Source organism: Panthera tigris, chromosome X, assembly GCF_018350195.1.
Source record: "Panthera tigris isolate Pti1 chromosome X, P.tigris_Pti1_mat1.1, whole genome shotgun sequence".
NCBI lineage: Eukaryota > Metazoa > Chordata > Mammalia > Carnivora > Felidae > Panthera > Panthera tigris.
In genome coordinates, this window is record NC_056677.1 from 107,568,975 (window position 1) to 107,586,935 (window position 17,961).

Consider the following 17,961-nt stretch of genomic DNA (forward strand, 5'->3'; position numbering starts at 1 on the left):
AGGGGGTGGGGAGGAGGAGGTTGGAGAGCAGGTGGAGAAGCAATTAGCAGTATGTTCATCGGAGAATTCGTTCGGGATTTCATACATCAGTGCCTAAAGAAACAGCATGCAGTTGACAAATCAGAACTTTACGATTTGCATGCCTTAGAAGAAATCTTAGCTCACAGCTCCAAACGAAATACTGCTTCCCCACACTTACAGAGCATGAAAAGTCACCCCTCTGCTTTCTCTTTCCTCTAGCTACTCTTGTTCCCGAGAAATCAACATTCAAAATGAACATTTGCTAATTTCCCCTAAAGAATTGTACTTAAAAGCCTGGAAGCAAAGGAAGTATGAGGAAATTAAATTATATTGAACATGACATCTTTTAACAAAAAGGCAGGAAGCTAATTATTTTAAGCCAACTTTTCATCCCTAACCCCATTCCCCAGGTGCAGCTTTCACACCTATAATCACTGGATCACACAACTTTTGGACATATATTAAACACTGGAAAACAACCTATGTATACCTAAAAATAGTTAAAGTCAAGATGAAAAGCTAAGAGCTATATGCACAACTCTCTCCATAGACAGCCTTAATAAGGCACTTTGCCTGTAAACGCTTCAGTTTTACTCATCTCCTAAACTGAAGCACATATTTTAGACCAACTTCAAGATTAATGATGAGTAGAAACAAAAAGGAGATAGTCACTTAGGAAGGAAACATGACACAACTGAAGGAATACTGCGGCTGGGTATCAGGAAACCTAGGTTCAGGTTTCAGTTCTACAACTTTCTAGCTGTGTTACCTTGGACAAGTCAGTTAACTTCTCTGAGCTTAAGTTCCCTTATTTATAAGTTTGACATAACTTATATCTAAGTACCTATCCTGACTACTTCACAGGATTGCTATGAAGAGCTAATGAGATAATAGATATGAAAACCCTTTTGTAAATCATAGAGGGTTATAAAATTGTATGGGATTATTATTATTATTATTATTATTATTATACTCCAAAACAAATCTTGCCTAAATGGCTGAAGTCAGGCGCCTCTATCACATAAGTAAAAAGAAAGACCCAATATAATTTCATGAAAATAATTCTCAATTCTTCCAATTTTAAAGTTGGAAGGAAATATTGTTTGCTCTTAAAATGCCACAGAAGGGAAATTGTCTTAGAAAAAAATTTAAATCTGATACATAATACATCAAAAGTTTATTAAAGAAACTGAAGCCTCTAATTTCTTCTTTGCTTTCTGGAAAGTCAATTCAGTTGTTTTTGTATGGTCTAATATTATGTGCCATCTAGAATGCAAGCTACAGGACAATGAGCATCACCTTCTGTTAAATCTTTCTTTTAACTTGGTATATCCTCATTGCCCAGGGTGTGTGGAAGGATTCAGGTTGATTAGCTAAATCTAAATCCACAAGGTAAAAATCCAAAGTCATGTTTTATGAGGCTCCAAGCTGCCTTGATACTATATATACAGTGACCAGCTGGTTTAAGCTGGGACACAATTTTAGCACATGAAGTCCTGGGGTGGCCACACCTGGGGCACTAAATGATCCAGGCAATGTTTGGGGACCTTTGGTTCAGCCAAATCCCACATGTCCTGATTTCCATCTGTATGGTGGTTACCCAAGTGTGTGTCTGTCCACATGGGCTGAATCTGAAGCAGCCAAAACAAAAAAAAAAGTGGGCGCTATAGCAGAAATATCAGATGTCAGCTCCCCTTGGCCCCCTCTAATACCATCTGTGTTCGCAAACAAGTGTTGAGCCCACTTCCTGTGAGAAGAAAGAAAACTTTCTAATTGCCCCTTTGAATGTCATTGCCAATATTGAAAATGCCAGTAAAATATGTATCCAAAATCTATGTTAAATCAAGGGGGGAAATGGATAATATAATTCACAAAGAGTTGGGTGACTGGTAGCTAAAAGGGAGGAAGCATTAAAAGGGGAACAGGAGGGGAGGGTTGCGGGGGAGGAGAGAGGAAGCAGGAAGAGAAAGGAGGTAAGAAGAGCAAATGAATCTAAAGTGAGAAGTTTTTTTTTTTTTTTTTAAGCAGAAAAATACTAGCTGGACTCACCCAAAACCTCACCTCCTAGAAAATTCTTGCTTTTTGAGGTATTGAGAATAGCCTTTTTACCACCACAGTCGCTATCCTAGCCTTCTAAATGCATGAGTAAATAGTCAACCGCTTGAAAAAGCACTGACAGCCCTAGCACCAAAACTCACTTTCATTTGGCATGTGGAAAGTCAGGCAGGCGGGGTACAGTTCTCGAAAGGCCTCCTCACTGCAAACCTCCCCCCCACACACATACAGCCTTGACTGTGGTATGGCTGGCCACTAACAAAGGTGTCGCCCCATTTCAGGTTCAGCAAAGGAGACTTGCCTGAGATTTTTAAAACCACATTGGTAAGAAAGGAACAAAGGTTGTATTTCAGAATCAGGAATTCTGTCTTTGGGCATTGCAACTGAACTCTTCCACATATATAAGCTTGAAATTCATATTCCACAAGTTCTTCAGAAGGGCCACTCAAAGTAAAGGGAAAAGTACAGGGAAGATAATTTTTTGTTAGCTTCCTTCCCACAGTCCAAAGATGAGGATCGCATCAAGAACATGACTGAGAGCATACATCAAAAGGCAATGAAGTAGGAGGCAGCAGTTTCAACCCAGATTAGCAAGAATGGAATTGAAAGCATCCGAGCATCCTGATAAAAACAAACACATTAACATATACACCAAGAACCGCTGCAATGTTTCCATTATCCTGATTTCAAGCTCCAGAATGTAAGCACTAACGGTTCCCTAATCCACCCAAGCTCCTTCTCAGCAGCCGTCACCAAGCCTCACTGTCCTTTTCAAATGAATTCCCATTGCTAACCACCTTAGTTAGATTCTAAGTATTTTTGTCAAAACAAATGCCCCTGTGGAAGATTGCAAAGAACCAAGAATGTGAATCAAACCATGAACCTAAAACAGGGAGAAACAACATTAAGTTGCTAAACCTCAAACAAAAGAAGTGCTAACAGTTTGAAAGCAACAACTAGTGAGTTGAGTTCAAGCAGAGAAAAAAAAAGCTCTCAACTTTTTGGAATCGATCAAACTTGTACCAAACCCTTGAGTCCAATCAGTTCACATTCCTGCAAAGCACACACATCAAGACTTGGTTTCACCTGCCTAAGAACCCACAAAGGAACCATAAAATTAACACTGGATAAGAAGTCGGGAGAACTGGATTCTCCTGATTTTTCTACTGTTTGACCTTGGTCCAGTCACTTATACTCACTCAATCCCAGCTTGCTTGCTTTGGAACAGCTGGGATGTGATTATCAATATCCCAGGTCTAATGGTCTATGACAATTGTGACATTTACTCTCGTGACAAAATAGAAAACGTTTGTCACAATCTGGCCCTAATTTCTAGGAATCATGGAGGTGGGCCTCTACAACTCTAATGGTTTCTGTTTCTAGCTTATTTTGAAACATGCTCACATAGGAGTTAGGCAACTGTGCTTGCTTAGCCTTGGGAATAGTCAGCCTAATATTCCTCTTCAGAATATTTCTCTTCAAAAAGCATTCCAGGAGCAGTTTGTTTTCTTCAAAGGACAGCTACAGGTGCGTGGTCTGACCCCAAAAGGGAAAAAGGAAGGAAAGAAAGTCATCTAGAATATGCTGAGCACCTATTGTATGCCAGACGTGGCATGATACATTACATTATTTTTTTAAATTAGCTCTCACAACATAGCTATGTGCTCAATATTACTATCTTGCATTTTATATGTAAGGAAACTGAGGTTTACTGATGTTAAGTGACTTGCTTCCTCTCACTCAACTGGTAAGTGATAAAACTGGGACCTGAACTCAAGCAATCTGAATCCATTACTATACTAACACTCTAATGATTAAATTCTGAATGACTGAATTCCTTCTTAATTCAGTGATTCAACTGGGCTTGCTCAGTGAATAAATTACCTGCTGAGTCAATACAGCAAAAAAAAAAAAAAATCCTTGCCTTTATACTGACCTGAGAATTTTAAAAAATTTCATCAGACATGTGGTTAAGACCATTGGGCTCTGGAGTAAGAAAAACCTCAGTTGCTAGAATTCTGGCTTATAAGTCTCAAGTTTTCTCATCTGGCAAATGGGAAAAGAAGTAGTACCTGCCTGGCTGAGTGGTTGTAAAGCATTAATGATGTGATAGCAGCTAGCACAGTGTTTGACATAAAATTGTTCAATAAACGTATATTAGAGCTATCCTCGGACTCATAAGCAACAGAGAAAGAAAGGAAAGGTTATAAAGAAAAAGAAAAACAGGATTCATTGAACTCAAGTGCTCCTTGGCCTATAGAACAGATTTAGTGTGAATCAAGTTTTCAGTGGCCCACCCATACCCTCTAAGCTGCATCTTGTAGATTAGCATATTCATGAGGCTCCATGAATATACTAATTGGCAGTGCCTAAGTAGTAGTAAGGAGACTTGTCATGTGGTCTGCTGAGCAGCAATTGTCTCCAGTTCCCTAGAACCTATCCTTCTAAATAGAGGGTTGGAAAGTAGCAGATAGAAGTACTGCTGGAAGTACCAAGTGGGCTAAGGCCCTTTTCTTCCCCTAATTCTTCAAGCCCTAGCTTCTCTCTCTCCCATTCCCTTGTGGCCCACTTCCCATATACTCCCATCCGCCCTTGGTTTATTCTAGTTTTACTGTGATTCTTTTCATGGCTCTAGCTCTGTGTCTGTTCATGAGCAACCAGTCGTATTTATGGAATGTGTGTCTGGCACTGCACTAGCTAAAGTAGAGGGACATCTAAAAGTTAATTGAAGAGACATGTGTTCCATGGCCAAATAGATCTAAGATATACAGGTAGACTGGAGTTTTGGCAATACAGTAAATGCAGCTAAAACAAGATGATTTGGTTGATTTCAGAGCATAAAGTAGTTTGTTCATCCAGTCAATGACATACATACTGAAGAATTTAGAAAAAAATGCACAGTTGTTTGCAACTTTACTTGAAATGCATAAAAAGTTGTATAAATGGAGAGATGGGTGATAAAGGAAATAGAACAAAGTGTTAATTATAGAATCTAAATGGTGTGCATAGAGGGTATTTACTGTACAATTCTTTCACATTTTCTGTATATTTAAATTTTTTCATCATAAAAGGTTGAGGATAAAGGAGAGGGGTAAAGGGTATAGCTTTTTCAACTTCAAATATTTCAGAACAAAATATCATATTTATATAAAGAAGCATAAATGAAATCAGGCAAAATGTTAAAAAATTGGTGAATCTGAGTGGATGGCAGATGACAGTCCTATATGATTTGTGAAATTTTTCTCTAGTTAAAATGATTTTAAAATAGAAAGTTAAAAGATAGTTTGTTGAACACTGGCCCCTTTTACCTAATGTCTCATTTGCCATTTTTAGTAGAGTGGATATTGGGTCAATAATAGTAGAGAAATTGGAAAGAATGAAGGTGGGGGGCAATAATCAACCGACAGATCTACCTTGGGTGCCTACTATATGCAAGACGCACTATGCTAGGCATTCTGGGGGATTCAGAGACAAAAAACATAGTCCCTGTCCTGAGACTCACAGTGCAGGTGAGGGAATGCCAAAGCAGCGTCTGAAAGGGTAGCTGGCTAGAGCAGAGAAATTCTGTTAAGAGAAGTATGAAGACTGGCAAGGTAGATTGGGGCCAGACTACGGAAAGTAGTGAAGGCCACGCTAAGGAGTTTGGACTTCATCCTATGGATAATGGGAAACCATTTACAGTATCTGAGTCAGGGAAAGAACATGCTCTAAAACACATTGGCTACATAGTAATAATCTGTTTGAGCACAGGTAACTTCAACACATATTTGTTTTCTATTCATATACTTCTGACCCTTCTATTTCCCATATCTGGATGTGGCCTTTAGGGATTTTCAACATTCTGGATGCTACCCATTTTTTTTTAACAGCCACTTTGTCATCTTTTCAGCCTCTGTTCCTTTCCCTCCCCCAGCTCCCGAGGGGAGCTGCCCAGCTCTCAGCTTAGCCCTGCTGACTCAGTAAGCAATAAATAAGCCTCATACAGTTTTTTAAACTAAGTTGCTAAGCTTTGAATCTCTGCTTTCCTTCATGGCAATCAAGCCCCAATCACTACTGAGATCATTGATTTGAGTTGGAAAAATGAATATTCAGCTAAGCAACATGCGAAGGAGTACAGGAAGGTATGTCGTATGTGTAGAAGGAAACTGTTGTTCAAAGTGATTTTTGGATACTGAAAGAAAACCTAGTGGGGACGGTATTGCTGAATAGCAGCAAGTGATTAGGGTAAGACCTCTCAAAGACTGTCAAACTATAAGGTGGACTTTGTCTCTAGTTTTTTCCCCCCTATAAAGCCAATCTTCCAATCCAATCATGCGATTCCCACATTTAAAACTCTGAGCTGGCTCCCCCCTGCCTATAAAGGCCAAGCTCCTTAGCAGGCAGACTTCCCTCACCAACCGGACACAGACCTGTCTCCAGATTCTTATCCTGTCCCCCTCACCCAAGTCCCAGTGGTTCACACACAGTATCTTACCTTTTCCTAAAGTATCCATTCTCACACATGTGACTGCTTCACATGTGTCGGTGGTCCCTTTGCTTGGAAGCCTTGCCTACCACATCTTTTTCCACCTTGTTTCTAGGCAATGCCCACTCATCCTTGGTGATTCAGAACAGGTAGACTCTGGTCTGTGACTTCTCCACCTCCAGCAATAATTCTTCCCTCCATCATGTTTCCAGGGTATTTCTTTTCTAGAGTAATATACTATTCCCACTGTAATATAATTATTGATTTAGGTGTCTATCTCCCCCCACTTAACTGTGAGTTCCTTAAGGGTAGGCAGGGACTACTTCTAGTTCATCACTGTACTCCTAGCACTTACCATAGGGTTTGGTCCTGTGTATGTGCTCAAATGTCTATTGAATAAATGAGCTTGAATATCAAGTGCTCCTTGAATTCAAACTCAGCATCTCTTGAAAGGTAAAAATTAGAATATTGTGTGACCAAAGTAATCCCAGTGAAGTATGTCTGAGAACTTGATTGCAGAAGTGGTAGGAGGACAGGTTATGGGGTCTTCCTGTGGGACCTTTCTACCCCAGGAAGCTCTTACTGGCAGCTGTTGCTGGCTAAAAAGAAGGGCAGCTAGAGCGGACAGGAAGGGCCCTTAGTGGGGATTTCCCCATCGTTACCTTTCATAATTCAGCACTGAAGGAAAGTTGTTTATATAACATTCTCCACACAGTGTTTTGATTCTTCTGAATTACAGCCAAACTTTCATTTGTGCTCTGCCTACAGATACATTTGGACCAGACTTGTTAATAGTCACTGAAAGTTCCCCAGTTCACATTCTCACCTGTCATTATTATGCCAAGGAACAATATTTTGTGGGCAAGGAACCACTGAAAAACTGAGAGCCAAAAAGGGGGCCGAGCAGAGCTAATAAAAATGATCTTTTATTTTTCTCCTAGATTGCTAATATATTTCCTAGCACCTCCCATCCTGCACTGGTTTATATTATGTATCAGTAAAGGCAAAAAAAAAAAAAAAAAAAAAAAAAAAAAAGAAAATGAAGACTTTGGCAAAACTTGACGCCTGTAGGCACAAGAAAGAGGAAGCAACACTGAGGCTTGGAGTATAAATCTTTAGACATATGATCCATTGCCACTTCTGCAAAGTAAACATTTCAGCTGTTTTTAAACAAATAGCAAAAGCAATTAGCCCCTTCTGTAGACTAAACTGAGGTGTATGCGGAATTAAAAAAAACTTAGTCTGTTTTGATCTTCAAAAATGTCAAACTGGTAAACATTTCGCTTTTTTGTTGTACATATAAATCTATGAGCCAAGCCTAGCTTGAGGAAGATTTAAGAGACATAAAATTTGTCTGAGGTGTCTGCCAAATCTCTGCAGCAGAGAGAAACCCTGGAGAAGCTGACATAGTCATAACTCTCAAAACATCACTAGCAGGCTTGTGCAGGGCTAGACGTACAGAAAGTCACTGTTCCTTCTCTCAAACTGTTTGTAAACAGAGAAGTAGAACATTTGCTTATCAGCTATCTGGTAGCTTATTTTTGCCCATGTGTCCCACAGAGGAAAGAGAAAAAAAAAAGAGTAAGTCCCTACTGGTACATATCCCAACTTTCAGCCGCGTAGATTTTCACTTATATGACAAGCCTGCTTGTTAAAATCTTCTCTTTCATTTCCTCTTGCACACTCATTCTTGTATGTACACGAGATCAATCTGTCTCTGTCTCTCTGTCTGGAAGGCATTACAAGAAGGTATTTATATGTATCCAGGACAGTGTCTAACAGAGTGCTTTGCACATAATAAGCCCACAATAATTCGGCAAATGAATTGAAACTCTATCTGTAATTTCTATGTTCAACTTATTTGTTCATGGAACAAGAGAATTATAGATTCTTTTTCTTGAAGTATTTAACAGTGACAATTCCTTACAAAGTAAAGTCATTTTATTCAAATGATTTGTGCTTAGGACTTCTGTCCTTTAAAAGCATCCATTTTTGCACAATGGGAATTATTTGTAAGGCAAATGAAGGAAAGCCCACGCTGCAGGATCCTGAATGACAATATGAACACTAATATATTTTGTAGAGAAAATCAGATATCCCATATTCACCTGATTGTATGTCGTTATGGTAATCCACCACATATGTCTAAAATCACTTAACAATGCAGGAATATAGTGCATGCATGGGCTGCATTCTGTAAATAGGATTAACAGTTGGATTCAACCAAGGTCTTCCCTGGGGAGAGATTGCTGGAAAATACATCTACATGACATTTAAAAAAATAAATTAACCAATGACATTGGCTCCCATGAGACACATTGTTTCTTGTACATTCAATTCTATCACAGTTTTCTGTAGCTCTCTACTGACATCCCCATCCCTAAAGACATAGAATTTCAAAACAGAAAGAGAAACAGAGCAATCGGAGCTCTTCTGTCTGTCCTGCATGAAGTGTTATGTACACAAAGAAAAGAGCTCTGTACATTAGCACAATGTGAACTGTGACATGGTGAGATCATGTCAGTCTGGACTGTTCTTGTTATGCCGTGGTCACATATAACTTGCCCAAGGGAATGAACAAAGTCTGTGTGCATGCTAAGATTGGCAGGGGCTGCAGAAAAACAAATACAGCTGTGTTATACAGCAGGGGGGGATTTAATTTTTCCTTTGAAAAATGTTATTTATCATGATGATTTTTCTTCCCACTTTTATGTATTTAACTATTTTTCCTTATCTGTAAAATAGGGATAACTACTGTATGTATTTAATATTTTTACTATGAGAATGAAATGAAATCCTGGCACAGAATAGTTAACCCATACAATATGCATCAACATCTGGCTAGCATTAAGTAAACACCTATTATACGCCAGGTACTGGCCTAAGACACCAAGAAAAAGTAAACCATAGGAGGAAAAAGTGACACTGGAGAGAAAAGCAGGGAGCTGATTTTCAAAAGTTTTATAAGCTAGTCTAAGAAGTTTGGATTTTATCTCGAGGACAATGGGCAGAGCTGGATAGCTTCAGATTTGTGATTTAGAAAAATCATTCTGTCAGCACTGGTGGAGAATGGATTAGAAGGAAAGCAGGCTGGAGACAGTAGTAATCCAGTCTAGAAGGGGTGTGTGGGGGGGGTGTGTGTGTGGGTGTGGGTGTGTTGCGGGGTGTGCTGGGGAGCGGTGTACCCCAAACTAAGGCAATAATAATAGGACACATGCGGAAAACATGTTTTTAAGTAACAAATACTCTATTACAAATGATTAAAAAAATATGCAAAAGGTTAAAAATAGGACTCATGTTATCTTACTATTTATAGCAAACCTCTGTTGAATTTTTTTCTGTGTTTAACATTATAGGATAATGATTTCCTATGTATGCACACATAGGGTGTGTGTGTGTGTGTGTGTGTGTGTGCCCATGTACATGTGTATGCGTTTAAACTGGGATTTGTCAACTTTATAAAGAGAATTTTCTCTTAATATATCATAAACAACTTTCAACATCATTAAATATTTTTTAGTAACATCCACTTACATGGCTACTTAGTATAGTAATCTATGCTACAGATACACGATAATTGATTTAATCAAAATCTCTAGTATTACGGACATTTAAAATGCTATTTTCCTTCTTTACCCTGGGATAGACATCCTGAGAAATAAAATTTTGGAAACACCACATTTATTTCCTTAGCATAGAGCCTTAGAAGTTGAAGTGGTAGGTTGAAAGCTATGTCCAATTTTAATATTTTTAATCCACATTGATAATTTCTCTCCAGAAGGGCTGTATCAAATTACAGTCCCACTAGCAGTATCTGTAAGTAGGAGACCCATTTGAGAGTGATTTCAAGGATGGAGTCAACTGGATTGTAGGTGGAAATGAGGGACGGATCCTTGGCAGAGTATTGGGACGGCAGAAATGTGAACTATGTCAAGAGGAGCAAAGCAATGAGCAGGCCTACGGAACAGGTGGCTGGGTGGATAAATGATGAGAAAGAAAAAGGTAAGGTGACCATAGGAGAGTCGGGGTGGGGGGAGTTTAAATGAAAAGAAAAGAAACCTCTAGAGAAGTTCTGCATTCAGGTGACTTTAATTTACTGCTTTATTTAGCCAAAGCAGCTAACGTAGCAAACAGCTAATCTTTTTGTAACATTTGGCATTCTGGTACCAAAGTTCTGAGTTATATTCATGTTTATGCATGTTTTTCATCCAATAACCATTTGTTAGGTGTCTACCACATGCCAAGGGCTGTTCTGGATGCTATGGGTGTGGATATGAATTGAGACCTGGCCACTGCCCTCAAGGAGCTCATAGTCTTGGGGAGAGACAGACACATCCACAGACTGGTACACTAGTGTGGTACAGCCTAGGACAGAGGTAAGTGCAGGGTTCTATGTAAGCCATGAGCCTAACACTGTTTTGTGTATGCTTGTATATGTTTGTGTGTGGTGGGGGAGGGCGGGGAGAGCTGCAGGAAAGGCTTCAAAGAGGTGTTGATATTTGAGCTGAGTCTTGAAGGAGGAGTTCCTCAGATGAGTAAGGGTCACAGATCATGCTCATATTCCTTACCAGTGCTTTGGAAATTTGTGCCACTGGTGTTAAGGACACTCAGTAAGGCAGTGAGGATGCTTGTGTGTAATCCAAACCCATTTGTGAAAACAGCCTCCACTGTTACCTTAATGCATATATGTACATGGCCCGATTTGAGCAATAATATGCTCATCTTAGAATTAAAGGATAACAGGCAAGTGACATATAGACTTTTAAAAAATAACTCTGATGACATTGATAGAATAATAATATTCCCGTCAGCCAAGTCCTACTAATTCTACTTCCTAAATGGCTCTCATATCTGTTGCCTCTTCTCATATGTGGCTACCTTGGGTCCTCATCATCTCTAGCTTCCTAACTGGTCATGGCCCACTCCAGTACATTCTAAAGTAAAAACCTCATCATGGTGCTTGTCTTCTAAAATATATTAATGTTTTTTATTGTCTACTATCAGTACTTCCCAAATTTGAGTCATTTGAGTATTATCATAGTCACACATCATGGGTACTACTATTTACTTAACATTTGTCTTTAAATCAACTTTAAACTTGTTCACTTTACATTTTTCCTAAGCCATTTCCTATGTAACCTTACATTTAAAGACGTAGTTCAGCTTTACCTTTTATGAGACACATTAGAATATATAATTACTGAAATTTAAAATGTTTGTGGGAGTACAACATAACCACCAGTGGCAGATGCTCTACAGTTTGAAAAACAATAGCCTATGGAAGCACATCCAAATTTCTTAGCATTGCATTCAAGGAACTTCACAAATCAGACCCAATGTATCTTTCCAGACTCTTTTACCATTATACCTTCATTTCCCCAAACAAGCTATACCCTAGTCATGCTGAATTCCAAAATATTGAAGGGACATGCTCTGCTTTTATACAGCCCAATGTCTTTCACAGACTTGTCTCTCTAATCTGGAATGCCTCCCCTCTACTGTTCTCTGCCTGGTGAACTCATTATCCTTCAAGACCTGTCATGCCACCTCCTCACAGAAGGCTTCTCCCTGATTCTCCCTTACAGTTAGTCACTGCTTCCTTTATTCTTCTGATAGCACTTTGTACTTCTTAGTGTTATATTACACGCTACATTATCTCAGAATTATGGGCATATATCTCCCCAGCTACACCCAGGAAAAGCTCTCATACTCTGTTGCATCCTGAATAATCCCTGTGAGCAAAGGTCATGGAGGAGACCTAGTGATCTAGGAAGTCACTTAAAATAAAAGCTATAATAAAATAAAACCTAAAGGACTATCTAGGCCCAAATAGCTTACATGTAAGGCACGTTTTTTAAAGAGAATCACCTGATTCAGAAATAGCCATATAGTTTGGGAAGACACAATTAGCTACGGCTGCAATAACAGTGAAGCTAATTCAGTTTTGGCAGCCACTTTACAGCATACACATACTGACATAGAGACTAAAAGTGAATCATTTGGGTTTCTGCCAGGATGATCAATTACACCTGACAATAATCTTTCCTCACCACAAACAGAAAGTCAAGAAGAAAATTGAACAGTGGGACTAACAAACCATGGTGGAGAGAGCATGGGCTCTGGAGCCAGAAATCTATATACCAAAATCCCAGCTCAACTCCTTACAATCTATGTGACTTTGGGTAGGTTAAACAACCTTCTCTGAGTTTTAGTTTTCTCTTCTAGAAAAATGGGGAAAATAGTACCTACTTCATAAGACTCTTAAGATAATGCAACAAAGTGCTTATGATAGCACCTGGAACATTATATGGGCTCAATAAATAGGAGTCATTATTGTTACCCAATGAAATGACTACAATTCAGATAATATGATGCATAAGGAGAGCAAATACATTTCTTAATAAATTTGTCACCAGGCTTTAAAATGACAACTATAGAAGTGTAGCTAAGAATAGCCACAAAGAGAACAGTCTATAAGGTAAAGTTCTTCTTGGGTATAAATTAAACTCACACCTGGAACATACCACCACACTTCTTTGTGTTCTCCAAGAAATGATCTCAAATCAGGTTCCCCTAGGATGAAAAAAACAAAAATCACCCAATCTTAATTTTTTGTGTTTAGTTTTATTTGATACAGAATAATATCCAAATTGTGTGGATGCTTTAAAGTGTCCTGTTATTATGACCCCAATCTCTTTCATGACACCTTTTTATTGCAGTCAGGCAAACCCACCCTTCATAAAAATGCTCCCTCTTCTATATACCCTTCTCAGATTCCAACGCCAGTTCCAGAGAGCACATTCTCCCTCCTCTTTGCCCATTTCAAATCCCATTTACTCCTTTGGAGCCAAAATTAAAATTCAAGTCCTCCAGAAAGCATACCCGGATTGGTCTGGAAGATGACAATTTCAAAACTACAGCATTTCCAGGGTTAGGCTTGACCTTCCTTACATATATCAACCCCCAAGCCCATCAGTATTAGAAACTTTTTGCACGCGTTTGTAATAATAAAATAATTAATACAGTCTGTTTCGCACAGTCTACTTTATTCCACAGTCTGTGTGCCCCCTAAATCTTTTTCAACCTTAGTGCTGTTATGAGTCGTGTTAGAAACCTCGATAGCGCTTGGTTTTTAAAATCGGTCTAACTTGCCTTTGACTCTCACCAGAACACTGCACTGAACTTTAAGGAGAAACCCTTTCCACTCCAAAGATCTGGTCAGGGCAGGGGCGGGTGGTTGGAAGGGCCAATAAAGAGATGGCGACGATCTTTGTATCACCAGCAAGGAAGCAAAAAGTGAAATTTGGACAAAAAGTCACGCCCTGAGCGTGCGAGGAATTCCCACACCCCCAGAGAAAATTGGGGAGTGTGTACGTTAGAAAGGGTGTGTGCCCAAATCTGAAATGTAAATTGAGGGAAGCGAGGAAAGAGATCATCCAACTCCTCTAAGTAGTAAGGGGAGTCCAGACGCCGCCTAGGGAAGACCCTGGTCAAGAACCCTAACTTCAGATCTCGGAGGAGGTACAGGACGGGAGCGAGGATACACGATAGCGTCTTGGGGGATTAAAGACTGCAGACTAGGTGGAGAAATAGAGAGCGCGCGCTCCCGAGGTTCCAAGCTCCAGGAAACGGGCGCGGAGGGCTCAGCAGCCCACCCCCGACTCCCAGGCCCGACACCCCCTCCCCGGCAGAGGCGGAGCTGGGCGGAGTCGGGCGCCGAAGACAACGGCCCGGAAGCACCCTCCTCCCTAGGCCCCTCGGTCCCACACTCCCCAACCACAGCCGCTCGGGCTTTCTGCCTCTCTGACCTCCAGCTCCCCGGCTACCGAAGGGGCTACTCCTTATACTGCCGCGGAAAATCGGGCCGGCGTGACAGCTTCTGAGAGCGTAGTGCCCTCGCCGCGCCCCACACCACGCAACTGTCTTCTGAACTCCCCGCCTCTCGCTAGCCGGCTTGGGCCCGGCACTCGGGCCCAGGGCTGGACTCTCACCCACATCGCGGCCGCTGCAGCATTTCTTATTGGTTACTGGTCACCAGGGAAGCAGGAGGCCCAAACCCTTGTCCTCATGGGAAATGTAGTTTCAGGTCGCTGGAGGCTGTCTTCCTGGGGTATCCAATATTGGCATTGGCGGAGAGACTCAGGTGAAGGCAGGGGATTGTGGGAGATGAAGTCGAGGCACTTCTTTCGGTATACCCACAGTTTCTCCATCCAGTCCGATCGTCCCCTGAGTTCAGATGGAGGAGGGTATTCTGGGTGTTGTAGTTTGCGGTGTACTGTCCTACAGAATCTACCTTCTTGGGGTATGGGATTGTGCTTGTGGGGTTAGATGAAGGTTCTAGATTTATTTTACCTTTTGGTTAAGCTCTTAGCGTTTGGGGGGCGCTTTATATCATGATTTAAAATTCTCATTGACTTTTGATTGAATGACTTTTTAAAAATATTATGTTCCGATAAGCTTACAATTGTAACTGGTCCTTTAAAACTGTCAAAGTATGTTCTATGTGAACCATCTGCATTAGAATGACTTCAGAGGCTCTGGAGAAAATGTATACTATGTTTCCAGTTGGGTATCACATTTTTCCCTTTGAATTGTAACTGGTCCTTTAAAACTGTTAAAGTGTATTCTGTGTGAACCATCTGCATTAGAATCACTTCCAAGGTCCTAGAGAAAATGTATACTGTGTTTCTAATTGAGTACCATATTTTTCCTTTTGAAGTAGGGCATGATAGGCATATAAATGTGATCAAAGCCAGCCCAGAAGAATCCCATTTAACCCATAATGAAGCCACATTGTTGCCATGAAGAACAGTGGCCACATCACTGATGTCATGCAACAATTTAGAACAGATAGAGAATACAACTTGAATAATAAGAAATAAATGTATATTTCTTTAAGAAACTATTGTTTAGTAAAGATGTGTTAATAAGCCCGATAAATAAATAGATGGAGACCACTAGCACTTTCAAGTGATTTAAAGGTTGAGGAAAATGGTGGCTTATTAAGGCTAATTTTACTCCTAATTTTTGACTTTTTTTTTTCCTTTCCAGAGGTGAATCCTTAATAGCTGAAAGGATCATTACAGTTGGGTTACTACAATTTTACTCATTAGAACAACCTTTTCACTCACAAGTGGAATGAATGCAAAGAAAGAGGAATTGCATTTTGCTAAGGTAATTAATTGCCTAAAATTTTAAAAGAGAAGTGAAGGAATAAATGGACTTAATAGATTGAATAATTTACTCAGCAAACTGCTTTGTTCAAGGCTCCAGACTAGGCACTGTTGCTACAGAATTGGAAAACAGCCCTTGCTCATAAGTAGTTCACAATCTAGGACAGGAGAGAGAGTATACATTGTGCAAAGTGCTCTAAAAAGGTCTACATGCGGTTCTACAGGACCATAGAAGTGGAAGAACTCATTCCACTTCTGGAGGAAGCCATGCTTGAATGATGAGACTTGAAGGACTAGTAAGCTATTTGGGGTAGGGAGGTCAACCATATTTCATACTGAGGAGTAAGAATGTGAGAGAGTGCAGAGAACACTCTCCCTCCACCCCTACTCCCCAAAAAAGATGTTCCACGTTGCAGGAGCTAGAACAGGAAGGAATAGGAGGCCATGTCAATGAGGTCAAAATTTAACCTGAAAGCAGTGGAGAACCATTAAAGGATTTTAAGCAAGGACATGGTATGATCAGATGGACTTGGTGATAACTTGGATATGGAAAGTAAGGAAAGGGAAGGGGTCTATTGTTACTCTCAAGTTCTGATTTGGAAGACTGAGTATGTGGTAGTACCACTCATTTAATTAGGGAAGCCTGAAAGAGTAGCAAGTTTTGTGATGGATAGGAGAGATTAAGTTTTGGACACTTTAAATTTGAGGAGTCTATGGAGCATTGGGGTGGAGATACCCAGTAGGCTGCTAGGAGGTGTAGGTCTGAAGCATAGGAGAGAGGTCAGGGTTGGAACTAAACATTTGAGAGACAACAGTATATAGCTGGCAAGTAAATAAATAAATATGGATTAAATTTCACTTGGAGAGTGTTTAGAATAGTAATTTTTAGAAGGGCAGAGATTAAGAATGGAACCCTAGAAAACAACGATATTCAAGTAGTAGGTAGAGGAAGTCAAGGCTCCTTGCCTTCAAAGGAGGCTGAGAAGAAATGGCCAGATAGGCGAACCAAGAGAAAATAAAGTGTAACTATTAGAATATAACACAGAGAGGTCAAACAAGAGGACAGAAGAGTAACATGGAACTACTCATTCATCCATTCAACAAATATTCGTTCAGTACCTGCAACATTCCAGGCATAATTCAAGGTGTTGGGAACAGAGAAGTAGGGGAAAAAACCACATAACATCCCTTCCCTTTGGAGCTCATATTCTAATAGGGAAAAAATGAATTAACAAGACTAATAATGAAAATATATAGCTATGACAAGTAATATTTCTGCAAGTCTTATTAGAATGGATATGTGTGTATATGTGTATTACACATACAAAGGTGAGACTCTTGATCTATTGTGGGTAAAAAGTATGCTTGAAAATACATTTAGGAAAAAAAAATAACTGAGTATAAGAACACAAATTTGTGAAATAATGTTCCAGGGTATGTTAGTGTGATTGGATTTATAGATCAATCAGTAGGCCAAGGTTAAGGCTTTGTCAACAGATAGTGTAAAACTCAAGTCTTGGCCACGGTTCAGGTTTATGAATGTGGAATGTGTTTGGCTTCAGTTTTTGCTTAGATTAAGGCTTAATCATTCTGTTGCTATCTTTACAAGTCAGTGTGGATCCCTTGCTAGAGGACCCTGGATCCAAATTTAGGGCTCAGTCTGACATCAACATCAGTCCCCAGAGGTATAGCTATGGTTCAATCTGTGTCAAGGATCAGAGTCTTTGACTGGTATGAAAGTTCACTTGGAAGCTGTCATTAGTCCAGCGTGGCTTGGATTATATCTCATTGTGAAGCCAATGTACAAGATTTGGGTTCACATTTTAGCCAGTATTACTATTTAGTCTGTATGTAAGAAGAGGTTTTATTCTTGTTAGTGCTGTCTGTGGACCAGCCTCAGAGAGACACCCAAGGATAGGGCTCAGCTCAAGGTTTGACTTTCGCTTTTTGGTCAGCATTGGAATCGCTTTTTTTTCTAGGCTTGGAATTCAACAAAGACCAGTTATGGCTCTGCCAGAAGATGCTGTTCATGCTGATTTTGTTGTCTTGGAAAAGGCTAAACAAGAATTTGAACAAGAGTTATGTTCAGTCTTTTATCAGGTAAAGTTACAATTAGTGTTCATGGTTAGAGTGGATTCTTGGCTGTGGTCAGTGTTAAGGCACAGTGTCTAAATTTAATATTTAGTCTTTTGCCATTTTACACCATCACCTATGATGTGCCCCAGAGTTTTGTCTGAGAGCAATGTT

At 39.9% G+C, this 17,961-nt stretch overlaps 1 protein-coding gene across 2 annotated transcripts in view; it reads right to left on the reverse strand.

The window, feature by feature from the left end:
- ENOX2 (ecto-NOX disulfide-thiol exchanger 2) overlaps positions 1-14,467 on the reverse strand; it is a 259,670-nt gene extending 245,203 nt beyond the window's left edge. Inside the window, exons 1-2 of one of the 2 annotated variants that reach the window (XM_042974613.1) lie at positions 14,350-14,467; positions 13,055-13,114 (exon numbers count right to left, since the gene is read on the reverse strand). The gene's annotated coding sequence lies outside the window, so the exon portion shown is untranslated. Of the gene's footprint in view, positions 1-13,054; positions 13,115-14,349 lie in introns of those variants that run through there. The other variant, XM_042974614.1, reaches the window with a different exon arrangement.
- Positions 14,468-17,961: the final 3,494 nt, after the last annotated feature.